The following is a 10,795-nucleotide window of genomic DNA, read 5'->3' on the forward strand; positions in this document are numbered from 1 at the left end:
GGAGGGCTTTGGGCTGGGGAGCTGTGTGAGGCTTTTCCCAGGGGTGTACGCCCCCAGATCTGCATAGGGGACAACAGCAAGTTGCCGCTGCAGGCTGCAGCTGGCAGCAGCACTGGTGTGATTCAATTCGGACCTCTTAATGGATTTCCCAATTGAATTTGGATTCAGAGATTCAGCCCCTCTATTGGGCAAAATCTCTTCCAAATTGAATCAGCTACCAAACCTTTGCACAGCCCTACCGATAAGGCCACATCTGGAATTCTATGTCCAGTTATGGGGTCTTCCACTACAGAAAGGATGTAGACAAATTGCAAAGAGTCCAGCAAAGAACAACAAAATTGTTTAGGGACTAGGTCATACTACTTATGAGGAGAGGCTGAGGGAACCTGGTTTATTTAGCCTGCGGAAGATAAGACTGAGAAGGGATTCAACAGTAGCCTTTAAGTACCTGAAGGGTGGTTCAAAAGAGGATGGGGCTAGATTGTTCTTCCTGGTGGCAGAACAGGGAGCAATGGTCTCAAGTTGCAGCAAGAGAAGTTTAGGTTAGATATTAGGAAAAAATTCTCACTAGGAGGGTAGTAAAGGACTGGAACAGGTTAGCATAGAGGTTGTAGAATTTCCTTCCCTGGAGGTTTTTATTACCTAGACAAAGCCTCGCCTGGGACTATATAGTTGAGGATGGTCCCGCTTTGAGCAGGGGGATGGACTAGATCACCTTCTAAGGTTCCTTGCAACCCTAATTTTCTATGAGTCTGTGATTCTATAATTATACAAAACTAGATGGCTGTGCCAATTCTCTTCTTCAACATACCCAGAGCTAGCAAGATTTTGTTATAAATGAAGCATATTGCTTTACTCTGGGCTTTTTTCCCCCTTGGTGGTTGTTAGGCAGAACATTTAGGAGCAATGTTTTTTTTGTTTTGCTGAGGTAATGAAAGAAGGTGCTTCAGGTTGTCATGGGGCCGATTATTGTAAACTGCATTACATTTAGTGAATATAGTTTTCCCAACCATTTTTATTCACAAATATATAATGGATCAAAATTCAGATACCAAGATAATTCAGACTATGTTTAACTATCTCCTACAGATAGTGGCTTGATCTAGTCAGTGTGCAGGAGCAAGGCATGGCCACTGTAGCAAGCACTACCCTGCCTGCATGTGCATGTCTTTGACTCTGCACAGGAGCAGTGGTGTTTTCCTAGCCACCTGCCTGGCAAACTATGCTGCTTTGCCTCCTTGCCAGACTCCAGTCTGGGGCTTTTGACCAACCCACCTATACCAGGCTATGGAATCCTGGTGTGTCCCAGCCAAACTACTATTTGGATGCATATGGTGAAATAGGTTTTTTCCCTCATCATCTACTATCACTCAGTAAGAAAAAGGGCAATTTTGAATGCAGGTGCAGCCCATCCTCCAGGAAATGATGCATGAACTGCTCTAGTACACCAGCAGACAGGCAGGTAGCAGAGAAATAAGAAAGATGGACACACAGCAGCAGAATGTAATAAATTGAGAAAGAAAAAAAAGATAAGAGAGATTGGAAAAGGGGAAAGGCTGGCAAGGATAAGGAGAACCTGTTCAGGAAAAGAAAAAGGAGAAGAAGGGTGGGAAAAATACGGAAAAAGAAACAAAGTCCTTAAGGAAAAGTCAGAGGACCAAGAAATTAAGAGATACAAACAATCAAAGCTAGCTGACATGATGCATCTGTTCTTTATCCCAATAGGAGGTGCTCTTTCTATGAAAGCTGACAGAATTCACGTGAAAAAGTGAATAAGATCTACATAAGGAAGTTATGATAAAAAAGAACTGGTGGACAGATGAGGCAGCAACTCACTGACAACAACCCTACTGCCTAGAGCACTCTCCTTGGACAGAGGAGCCCCAGATCCTAGGCCCACAGAGGCCTAGAGCCAGAGAAGAGTTTGAACCTAGATGTCCTACTTTGTAAAAAGGTCCCCTGAACACCACACAATATGCAAGAAAGGACTGAGAGTACTCTCCACTCTTCCTGTTGAAGCTGACCTGCTTGATAGCCAAAAGGGAAAGATACATGGGATCAAAAGTCAAGGAAGCAAGAGACAACCTGTTTCCGCTATAGGGTAGCCATCATAGAGGACAGTCCAGTTGTTCTCTGTCTTCTATTGATACAAAACCGGATGCCTTCATGTCCTCTATTTTTCTCTTAGATAGAAAAATGGAGGACTTAAAGGCATTGGGTTTCATATCAATAGAGGAGAGAGGGCAGAGTAGCAAAAAACCAGAATGTCCTCTATGATGGCCACCCTATTCTGCTACCAAGTGACAAGGACAGAGCCCTGAAAGGGAAGGAGCCAACAGCTTTGCTTCCTGACACAGTTTATGCATTTTATCCAATGATTATTCAATGCAAGATGCAGAACCAGCATTGGGAGCAGGAGCTGGAAACTAGGCATAGCAATCGGCCCCTTTCCAAACTTAACATGTTCACTCATCAGTCTCCTGTCAAAGGTCATGTATAGATGAAAGTGTATCAACAATTCCAGTCTCAAATTATTATAAGTCTGTGCCTACAAATGCCTGTTGGAAGAGCAAAACCAGGCATATGTCAGAACCATGTGTTTCCATTTGGGGTAACTTGGCTCTGAATGTACTGTAATAGGAGCTCCCTCCAGGTATAGAAGTCAAAGTTCAATAAATAAGTTAAAGATAGTTAGTTAGATATTGAGGAACAATCTTCTTATAGGGATGTTTGAGTTTTGCTGCTTGGCAGGGAATAGAAGAGAAATACATGACCGAGTAGAAGTGCTTTTTGGTTAGTGTTTCCTATTCAGTATTTGCATATTAAATTAATCCAAAATTACATGGATTGCTTTCCTTTGTGCCTATTAAAATGTTGATTTTTAAGCCTTTACTCTGTTGCTTTGTGTATGCTTGTGCCCAATACGTGTATTATGCAGTTTAGGAGATATTTAATTCCTGAAACTGCTGAAGAAGATTAAGGGCTGGATTGATAACAGTATTGATATCAAGCAGGGTGATATTAACTTTAGCTCTTGTCCAAGCCTATTGAAACCTATATGGCCTTTATATTGTCTTTAATGGCCTTTGGAATCTTTTCTTTGAATTTTCTAGCTGGTTGAGTGAGTGATTAGGAGCTAGTTTTCACTATTCCACAGTTAGTATTCCTGATAAGTCAGGATCTGTAAGGAGTTGAGCAGTGTTCCCTCTAAGCTGCGTGGTGTGCATGGCCGTGCCGGCATGCCTGGCAGTGTGGCATGAGCATGCCTGCATGGCCGTGCATGCTGCACAGCTTAGAGGGAACACTGGAGTTGAGTATAATATACTAATATGATTTTATGATATCTGAGCTTCTTTGGGACATAGATTTGTAAATCACATGCATAAAAGTAAAGTATAGTGAAAAATTATCTGCTATAAAAAGTGAAACTTGTGGTGTTTTATGTGAATCTCCTAAGATTAAAATGCTGCCTACCTTGGGAAACCGGGAAAAGATACCATCACTTTATATAGCGTGGATGACTATGCTTCCTATACTCTGTTATCTGAAGTAAATTCCATATTTTTTTGGATCTTACTTCTAATTTTTAAATCCTGATTCTCATTTAAGCTAAATTCCTTTTTCAAGTGCAAAAAGTGTACAAATGGGCCTTTGTGTAAATAAGAAAAAGGCCCTTGGTATTCCAATTAATTAAACAATTGTTATTTTTTAAAATCACCCTCCAGGTCAACAAACACTTGTAATTTTGTAAAATATGAACTATCAGGATTTGTTCTAGTCGACCTTTCATGATATTTAGGCATCTGGTTTTTCAAATTGAGTAATCAACATGGTAATTAAAGCTACATCTTTGTGAATGTCAAAATTGTCATCTGTATTCAGAATGTTACAAGATTGTGAGATAGGATGATAAAGCTAAATGCAACATCAATGGGGTCATTAGGAAAAGTTTGCTCACTCAGGAAATATATTGCAAAGGCAAAAAAGATAGACAGAAATGTGATGTGTTAAGTAACACAAAAAAAATCTATGCAGTATTCTTGCAAACCAAACCAAACCAAACCAAACCAAACTAAACCAAACCAAACAAGCAAACAAAAAACCCAGACAACAGCGGGTATAATTAATTACAAATTATTTTGTAATTTATGCCTGAAACAGCAAAAGTTTGTGATTTTACCATGGTTATTCCATTAACCATTCTAGGCCCACTTTGATTTTGCTCCTGAGCTATTCATTGTATATGGTTTAATGTGTTATATTTTTAAAAAAATATGAGAATACATTTGTGGTTGGAGAAGAAAACCTCAGAACAGAGAATGGAAAAGAAAATTCATTGACAAATGGAAAATTGGGAACCACTGACATAACCTCACACTAAAAGACTCACATTTGAATAATTAATTGAGTAAAAAATGCTAAATTCATAAGGTAGAGATAATATTTCTGTAAAAATTCTCTTTTGGGTTACTGTTTGCTCCTTGCTTTTACTTAGTGTGTATTACCATACCTCCTTGAATCCAAGATGAGGTATTTTCTCCATTTAATATATGCGGACCCCCCTGCCTCCCTGCCCTGCACCTCAACTCTCCCCTTCCCCTCTCTACAGCCTCTGCTCCACCTGTGATGTGTTTGCCCCAGCCTCACCCCAGCCCATTCTGGTAGTAGCAGCAGTAGTAGCAGCAGATCCAGATCATGAGGGGGGCTGCTTGGAGCTGCTGTCACTGCAAACAGCTATTTTGGGACCAGGCTGGAGTTGGAACAAACATATGACCCTGCCCCAGGCTGGAGTGAAGCTGGAGCCCTGCTGGAGCCAGAGCAAGAGTAAGTGGTAGGGAGGTCAGGTAGGGGGTAGAGGATTTGAGGATGGGACAGTGGGAGGGAGATGAGGGGCAGTGATAGCAGGGAAGCACAAGCTAGGGGGGAAGAAGCAATTGGGGGGCAAGGAATGGGAAGGAAAAATGGGAGGGCAGACATCTGACGAAGGCTGAATGTTGAAGGACAGACAGATCAGAGCAGTAACGCCTGGTGTCTGATAGGGAGTACAGTTCAACTCAAGGATTTGTGGCCCATGGGAGCCCCCTTAACCCCCTCCTTCTCTCACTCAACCATGTGCTACTGCTATTGAATCCTATTGCCTGCCTATAACACTGCTTGCTTTGCAGGCAGGCAAGGCTGTGTGGCCCCTGGCAGGACAGGGATGGGGTGGTGTGGCTGGGTTGGTAGGGGGAACAGGAATCCAGTAGGAGGGTTCTATGCTGAGATGTGGGCAGCAGGGCCATCAGAGGTAGGCTAGGGGGCAGCATGGTGAGGGGCAAGGTTGAGATTATCAGAGTATGGGGTAAATAGGGGAACCCAGTGGTGGAGGCATCATGGTGTAAAGCCATTGCTGCTGTCATGCAGGGTTGCCAACCCAAGATTTTTTTTTACTGACAATCTACAAACTCTTTACTGACAACCAAACTCTTTTACTATGGTTGGCGTTAAACCCCTAAATTTGGACCAGACTCTTGCTATACTGCTACCCACAGACTGGCAGAAGGCTTACAATTACATTAAGTAAAACATATGTCAGTAAAAACATTTGGTTGTCGGTACAAAATTTGCAGATTGTTGGTAAAAAAAAAAATTCTTGGGTTGGCATCCTACCTCTAATGCACTCGGAAGATCATCACTACAGAACCACAGATCTGGGGGAATCCTCTGCAAGGGTTATCTGACTGTTTTCCAGACCACTGTGAAGAAAGCTTTGCTTATTTGTCTGTCACACAGTAAACTTCAGTAGTTGCAGCTTCAGAGACAATATGCCTTGCCGATTACACCAGATACTTGTAAAGAAGTTTTTTATATGATGACCCTCCAAGTTTTTCTGGAATCTATTTTTAGCTGAAATACAAGGATAATTGTTGAAGCTGTTTTCTTTGGGTTCCAAAATTTGATATTCTAACTGAAATGGTGTTTTCTTGCCAAGAACTTTGAGCATGTAAATAATCCACTAATCTCAGTGAGGTTGCTCATATAGTTAAAGTTCAGTACATACTCAGGGCTAGGGTACCCTGTTACACATAAACCAGTTTAAGTGAACAGAAATTGGTTTAAACCTGTAGCAGAACAGAAGTTCAGTGAACATAAACCAGTTTCAAAATGGCTGAAACTGGTTTAAGATAAACATGGCTGAATGTAGTGACAGATTTATCTAATCTAGGTCAGGCTGGTTTATGAAACTTCTGTCCCATACCCCTTCCTGGTTCAAGTTAAATCACAGTCCCCCAGCATCCCAGCATGCTTTCCAGCCCTGGGCTGGACTGTGCTGTCTGCTCCAGTGAGCAGGGCTGGTCTCACCCCTCTGCTCCCCAGTTGGAGTAGTGAGGGCTGGCTGACAAGGGAGCAGGGGAGGAGGAGGAAGCAATCCCAGCTGGGTATGCAACCCAGTCTACAGTGAGGGGACTGTTCCCCTGAGACAAACCCCAGCTGGGGTCTGAGGCCAGGATGGAGGTGGGGAGGGGTTAAACACCCCCTCTCCTGCTCAAATATACTGCTGGCTGTAACTGGACTACAAATTCCAGAGGCACCTAGAAGCAGGAAGAGAAAGTGATGAGTAACCCTACAAAGTCCTGCTGTTGTGATTCTGGACTGCAAATCCCAAAGACCTTGGGGGCATCAGGAAGAGGAAGTGAACATACAGCAGAGATCAGTGTTCTAGGGCCCCCTGGCTTCTGGCCTGAGCCACACAGGCATGTGGCTGCATTTCCTGAATCAAAGGCAAATAGCTGTTCGCTTCTGTTTCAATTTAATCTGTGCATCTTAGATTAATCTACAAAGACTGAATTGATTCAGCCTCTGGCTTTTTGACTGTCTGTACCTAGCCTAAGTGTTTGATTGGATAAGGCCCAACTAAAAAAATGTTTCAATTAGAAGGTTCTATTTGGAACCCCAAATTTCAAAGGGTACAAAATACTTGGTTTAAAAATATAGGAAAATAGTGAAAAAACACATCCAGAAATCCTTGTAAAGCTTACCTCCATTTTATACAGAAAGAATAAGGGTCAGTCCCAGTGGAGAAGTTAGGATGTCTAACTTTTAGGTGTTTGGCCTCTCAGATTGTAAACTAGAAGTCTAGAGTCCAGAATTAGGTGCTTAGGCTCCCCATGTAATTCACTGGGACAGGTAGAAGCATTTGACTTGTGATCCAAAAAACCCACAGTGAGTTAGGAACTGATTAAAGCTAGTCCACGGGAGAAAGCACAGGGACATGTTAAATTTCACCTCGTGTAGGCACTTCCAGCCATTTGGAATTTAGAAGCTTGTCCTGAGAATAGGTGGTAGTGTCCATATTTCATACAATAGCTTAATTTTTAGACTACATACTTGGGAAGTGGTAATTCTGTCTTAAATTCTCTCCACAGCATGAAGCATCTCCGAACCATATGGTAGGTGCCATCATCAGCAGGCTGTAGGCTAGGCTGGTGTCACACTGATCACCCTTCCTGTTGAAGTTGTTCCATTGCACAGAAAAGAAAACAAGATTCATGGGACAAGAAAGAGAATAGGCAAGAGGGAAAATGACCCTATAGCTTAGTGAATAGGGCACTCAGCTGGAAGGAGTCATTTTTGGTCTCAGTTTCCAGCATTGTTTATGCATTTACAGTCATTCAATAAAAATAATATATTATTATAAATAAATCACAAATACTTTGAGTGACTGTATTTTTCCATTTCCCCTATCTTGCGCAGCTTACTGGTCCTCTAGACACTAAGCCCTTCAGGACTGCAGCTGTATCTTTCTGTATTTGTGGACAGTGTCAAGAAAGTGCCAGATGCTACCAAAATATAAAAGATGATCATGCTTCTGGGTACTCACAATTCAACCAGCTTATTGAGGAGCCTAATGTCCCCAGGAAGAAAGAAAACTAACATGGCAGTTGTTTGACTCTCATAGGGCTGTAGATTATTTTAAAAATAAATCCAAAGGCTTATGGAGCTGAAATTGTTGGTGTGTGCGCTCATTCATGTAGTTGACAGAATATTGAACAAGAAACTCAACGGAGATGAAATGCAAGAATTCCCTGACAGAGGCAAAATCTAAATCAGAGAGTATCTGATACCAAGTTTCTCCTCTCACTGTGGGGAAAATGTTAAAGTTAAGGCAAAGTTTAGAGAGCGTCTGTGGATTGTGAAAGAGGAAGTTTCCTTTACAAGGTTTTCAATCGCATGGTAGCCCATGAATTTCTTTTTCTTCTTGATAACTTTTGAAGTACAAGAAAGCTGAATCCCTTGTGGCACTTCCACAAAGCTAACGACATTTTAGACTGCAGACTGAGGAACTGTCAAGCAGTGGTTAGTTCTTTTATTAATATAGTAACTGATCTGGAAAACACTTACTACCAAGCATAGTAGCTAATAATGTTAGTAGATCCTTTGGGGCTGCTTACAGAAGTAGTCATTTTACTTGGGAGCAAGGGTTTATAGGCTTGAGCTCACACAGATCATTTCTAAATAGGTGCCTAACTCAGAGCAGTGGTACAGCAACCCACAACTGCAATCTGGCTGTTTAATACAAAATATAGATATCTTACTAAATTTGACTTCTCTGATAGTAGGATTCCCCTTGAAAATATACAAATATAAAATGCAGTGGCACTAATGAGAGAACTGTGTCAATCCTATTACCATTGATTAATTATATTATATAACAAAACATGTTAAATATTTAACATTAATAACCTGAAGATTTTATATTATAGTTTGTGGATGACTACACCAAGTATTTGCTTTCATCTTCCCTTCTGTTAGGCAGTGAACGCTTCTCCTCTTAGATATGGAGGCTGCATTGAGCTGAAACCTAGTAATCGTGATTATGTATTGTCATGATGCCAAGTCACATAATGGCTTAAAACACGATATGCTACAATGTTGGGTCAGAGACCTACTATAAAGGTACACTGCAAATGTAAGACCAATTGTCCAAACAGAGACCCATTTACAAATATTTTTTTCCATTGGATTAATTATTTGCTAGAATTTTATTTTAGTTTAACCTGCAGCTCATTTGGTTGCTTAATATTCAGGCTGTGCGAAGCTTCGGACCCTGATTTGGTTCAGCGCAGACTTGGCCCAATTTGGTGGCTGAATCTCTGAATCTGAATTGAATCAGGAGACCCTTTAATCTCTCTCTGAATCGAATCAGAACCCTCCAAATTGATTCAGAGAGATTTGGAAAGATTTGACAATTTGGATAGACACGAGATTTAAATGTTTTTTCTACATACCTCAAGGAACCAGGCAGCTCATGTATGCTGAGATGGTGGGGTGGATGGAGAGTCCCATAGGAGCATGGGGGGTGGTGGTGGTGGGCCGGGGGGCTCCCCAGAGCCCTCTGCAGCAGACCTGGAAATGGACCAGAAGCACTTCTGGTCCAAATCTGGGTCCACCGGGGAGCATCCAAGTGGTGCCCCCGCATCCCCTTGGCTCAGCAACTGGTACGTCCTGGGTCTGGGGGGGCATCTGGGGTTCCCCTGCAGCCAATCACCAAGCTTGGAGGGATGCAGGGGGCCCACCCTGCGTGCTCCCTGGTGGATCTGGAAGTAGATCAGAAGTACTTCTACTCCACTTCCAGGTTTGCCATCACGCACGCACCCCCCCGCCCTGCACTCCTGTGGGACGCTCCATCTGGCCCGGCATCGCAGCATTCATGAGCCACAGGTGGCACCTCAAGGTATGTAGAAAAAGCATTTAAAGCTGTGTCCATGGCCAAATTGCTGATTCTCCAAAATAGTATCAAATCTTCAGATTCAGATTTAGCTGAATCGAATCAGGGACAGTGATCCAAATCAATGAATCGAATCACTGTCCCCGATTCAGGCCAATTCCAAATCCAAATTGAATAAAGCCCATTTCATACATCCCTACTTAATATGTCCTCTACACAGCACTTCACCCTCACTACACCTCAGCTTTAATTTGCAAAAGTAACTAAGTATTTTGTGTGTCTGCTTAATAAGACTTTATTTTCAGAAGACAAAACTCAGGACTTAAAGTAAAACACCTAAATAGTGAAGTAGCCCACATCACCAGTCACTATAGAATTTTTAGGCTTTACACTTTTAAAGACAACTTGAAGATACTTTTGAGAGTTGCTGCCTTTGCTCCAGGAAAGAAATTAAAAACAAGTGTAGAAGGAGAGCAGGGGAGAAGGGAGAGGTTGGGCTCCTTTGGCTGCATCTACATGAGACACTGATTGTGTAGTCATGTAGCAAAAACCCCAGTTTTGCTTTTTTTCCCTGTTTTCTTTTTTTATTTATTTATTTTAAAATGCATTCCTTCCCCTTCCCCAACCATTTCTAACTTTTTCTCTCCCTCTCTATTCCCTATAGATCAGCATAAGTGAGCTCAGACTCAGGATAAGCTTTAAATATTTTTATTTTGGTAGCAAGTTTTTGGTTTTGGATATTCATTGTTTTATATTGTATTATTATTAGGTTTGTATTAATTCTTACTGTTGTATATCATATTATTATCATTTTTGTATTGATTTTTATTGTTTCATATGGATATTGTATGGTTTAGGCCTGTGTTTGTAAGTGAACCAAAGCCATGTCAAGTTTCCATTTTATATGTCAAGGCTCCATCTTCTGTCCTCTGCCTGGGCATCCCATGTTGCAACAATATGATTCATTGTACCCCTCCCATCTAAATTTGGTTCCCAGATCAATGAGAGTGATTGGGCATGATTGAAATACAATGGTAGCAGGCCTCTACTGAATGGCCTGTAATGACTGGGCCATCACCTCGCATT

The sequence above is a fragment of the Gavialis gangeticus genome, unplaced genomic scaffold (assembly GCF_001723915.1).
Source record: "Gavialis gangeticus isolate Ggan-Ray unplaced genomic scaffold, GavGan_comp1, whole genome shotgun sequence".
Classification (NCBI taxonomy): Eukaryota; Metazoa; Chordata; order Crocodylia; family Gavialidae; genus Gavialis; species Gavialis gangeticus.